This window comes from Oncorhynchus clarkii, unplaced genomic scaffold (assembly GCF_045791955.1).
Source record: "Oncorhynchus clarkii lewisi isolate Uvic-CL-2024 unplaced genomic scaffold, UVic_Ocla_1.0 unplaced_contig_13929_pilon_pilon, whole genome shotgun sequence".
In the NCBI taxonomy this organism is placed as follows: domain Eukaryota; kingdom Metazoa; phylum Chordata; class Actinopteri; order Salmoniformes; family Salmonidae; genus Oncorhynchus; species Oncorhynchus clarkii.
Window position 1 is genome coordinate 47,816 of NW_027258022.1, and position 4,112 is coordinate 51,927.

Here is a 4,112-nt window from a genome sequence, read left to right on the forward strand (position 1 = left end):
CAGAGTTCGGGGGGGGGGTCAATTCCAATTAAAAAGGTAGTCAAAGTCAATTCAGGAAGTGATTTCGATTTAAACTAAATAAATCGCTTTTACTTTTCAGTTTATTGGGAAGTCGTTGAAAATAGATGGCCTTTTTGCAATTGTAATTTACATTTAGGACATGAATTGACCTTCAGTTGGAATTCAGAACGACCCTGTTTTAATGTTGTTATGTGTTTTGACTGTGTTCTCTGTGGTGACTGGGCTGGACTCACTACAGATGTACAGATGTACTGCCTGCTTCCCAAAAGTTGGGCACCATATGCCCTACCTATAGTGGACACAATGTTCCCTACCTATAGTGGACACCATATTCCCTACCTGTAGTGGACACTATGTTCCCTACCTATAGTGCTTGTAACCAGGGCACTAGAGCCCATTGGTTGCCTAACAACTTCATAGTTTAGCCTGGTTGCTAGGCGGTTGCTAGGCGGTTGCTAGGCCATTTCTGATATATGTATGTCCAAATGTATTCCTTATGTAGTGCACTACTTTGGACTAGGACCCTACATAGTGAACTAGTTCCCTATTCCTTAAGTAGTGCACTACTTTGGACTAGGACCCTACATAGTGAACTAGTTCCCTATTCCTTATGTAGTGCACTACTTTGGACCAGGACCCTACATAGTGAACTAGTTCCCTATTCCTTATGTAGTGCACTACTTTGGACCAGGATGCTACATAGTGAACTAGAGCCTTATTCCTTATGTAGTGCACTACTTTGGACCAGGAACCATAGGACTCTCCCATAGGGCTCTGGTCTAAAGTAGTGCACTACATAGGGAATAGGGCTCTGGTCTAAAGTAGTGCACTACATAGGGAATAGGGCCCTGGTCTAAAGTAGTGCACTATATAGGGAATAGGGCCCTGGTCTAAAGTAGTGCACTATATAGGGAATAGGGCCCTGGTCTAAAGTAGTGTACTCCATAGGGAATAGGGCTCAGGTCTAAAGTAGTGTACTATATAGGGAATAGGGCTCTGGTCTAAAGTAGTGCACTATATAGGGAATAGGGCTCTGGTCTAAAGTAGTGCACTATGTAGGGTTTAGGGTGCCATTTGGGATTAATTCACTATAAACAGACATGGATACTTTCAGAGAGAGATGGAGATAGAGGAGGAGGATGTGTTTTTTAAGGACCCTTCTGCCCTTAAACCTCATAGTTGAGCCTGGTTGCTAGGCCGTTTTATGCTGTACTGTATGTATGTTCATATAAACATGAGTAAATAAAGTTCATATTTCAAAATCTAGTGACGGATTTATTCCTACATTGTGATATTTACATAAATAATGTGCAGTATGTCATGACACACAGCCGTTTATCCGCAAACCTAGCTACTGGTGGACTGAATGGAAACCTAGCTACTGGTGGACTGAATGGAAACCCAGCTACTGGTGGACTGAATGGAAACCTAGCTACTGGTGGACTGAATGGAAACCCAGCTACTGGTTAACTGAATGGAAACCCAGCTACTGGTGGACTGAATGGAAACCTAGCTACTGGTGGACTGAATGGAAACCTAGCTACTGGTGGACTGAATAGAAACTTAGCTACTGGTGGACTGAATAGAAACCCAGCTACTGGTGGACTGAATGGATACCCAGCTACTGGTGGACTGAATGGAAACCCAGCTACTGGTGGACTGAATGGTGGACTGAATGGACTACTGGTGGACTGAATGGAAACCTCGCAACTGGTGGACTGAATGGAAACCTAGCTACTGGTGGACTGAATGGACTACTGGTGGACTGAATGGAAACCTAGCAACTGGTGGACTGAATGGAAACCTAGCTACTGGTGGACTGAATGGAAACCTAGCTACTGGTGGACTGAATGGAAACCTAGCTACTGGTGGACTGAATGGAAACCTAGCTACTGGTGGACTGAATGGAAACCTAACTACTGGTGGACAGAATGGAAACCTAGATACTGGTGGACTGAATGGAAACCCAGCTACTGGTGGACTGAATAGACTACTGGTGGACTGAATGGAAACCCAGCTACTGGTGGACTGAATGGAAACCTAGCTACTGGTGGACTGAATGGAAACCTAGCTACTGGTGGACTGAATGGAAACCTAGCTACTGGTGGACTGAATGGAAACCTAGATACTGGTGGACTGAATGGAAACCCAGCTACTGGTGGACTGAATGGAATCCTAGATACTGGTGGACTGAATAGAAACCTAGCTACTGGTGGACTGAATGGAAACCTAGATACTGGTGGACTGAATGGAAACCCAGCTACTGGTGGACTGAATAGACTACTGGTGGACTGAATGGAAACCCAGCTACTGGTGGACTGAATGGAAATCTAGCTACTGGTAGACTGAATGGAAACCTAGCCACCGGTGGACTGAATGGAAACCTAGCTAGTGGTGGACTGAATGGACTACTGGTGGACTGAATGGAAACCTAGCTACTGGTGGACTGAATGGAAACCTAGATACTGGTGGACTGAATGGAAACCTAGCTACTGGTGGACTGAACGGAAACCTAGCTACTGGTGGACTGAATGGAAACCTAGCTACTGGTGGACTGAATGGAAACCTAGCTACTGGTGGACTGAATGGAAACCAGCTACTGGTGGACTGAATGGAAACCCAGCTACTGGTGGACTGAATGGAAACCTAGCTACTGGTGGACTGAATGGAAACCTAGCTACTGGTGGACTGAATGGAAACCTAGCTACTGGTGGACTGAATTGAAACCTAGCTACTGGTGGACTGAATGGAAACCTAGCTACTGGTGGACTGAATGGAAACCTAGCTACTGGTGGACTGAATGGAAACCTAGCTACTGGTGGACTGAATAGAAACCCAGCTACTGGTGGACTGAATGGAAACCTAGCTACTGGTGGACTGAATAGAAACCTAGCTACTGGTGGACTGAATGGAAACCTAGCTACTGGTGGACTGAATGGCAACCTAGCTACTGGTGGACTGAATGGAAACCTAGCTACTGTTGGACTGAATGGAAACCTAGCTACTTGTGGACTGAATGGAAACCTAGCTACTGGTGGACTGAATGGAAACCTAGCTACTGGTGGACTGAATTGAAACCTAGCTACTGGTGGACTGAATGGAAACCTAGCTACTGGTGGACTGAATGGAAACCTAGCTACTGGTGGACTGAATGGAAACCCAGCTACTGGTGGACTGAATGGACTACTGGTGGACTGAATGGAAACCTAGCTACTTGTGGACTGAATGGAAACCTAGCTACTGGTGGACTGAATGGAAACCTAGCTACTGGTGGACTGAATGGAAACCTAGCTACTGGTGGACTGAATGGAAACCTAGCTACTGGTGGACTGAATGGACTACTGGTGGACTGAATGGAAACCTAGCAACTGGTGGACTGAATGGAAACCTAGCTACTGGTGGACTGAATGGAAACCTAGCTACTGGTGGACTGAATGGAAACCTAGCTACTGGTGGACTGAATAGAAACCTAGCTACTGGTGGACTGAATGGAAACCTAGCTACTGGTGGACTGAATGGCAACCTAGCTACTGGTGGACTGAATGGAAACCTAGCTACTGGTGGACTGAATGGAAACCTAGCTACTTGTGGACTGAATGGAAACCTAGCTACTGGTGGACTGAATGGAAACCTAGCTACTGGTGGACTGAATTGAAACCTAGCTACTGGTGGACTGAATGGAAACCTAGCTACTGGTGGACTGAATGGAAACCTAGCTACTGGTGGACTGAATGGACTACTGGTGGACTGAATGGAAACCTAGCTACTTGTGGACTGAATGGAAACCTAGCTACTGGTGGACTGAATGGAAACCTAGCTACTGGTGGACTGAATGGAAACCTAGCTACTGGTGGACTGAATGGAAACCTAGCTACTGGTGGACTGTGGGCTACACACAGAGGGTTAACTACATCACTACACTGTACAGAGGACTGGCTACACAGAGAGTGGGAGAAATAACCAAACAAGTCTCTTGCTGGTGCACAGTTGAACTAAAGGGCATCTAGAACTACTACTAAAATGTGTCTACATGTTTTGTAGATTTTTCCCAGACATCAAAGTGCTGTTGTGGTTTTAAGTAGACTTTAAAC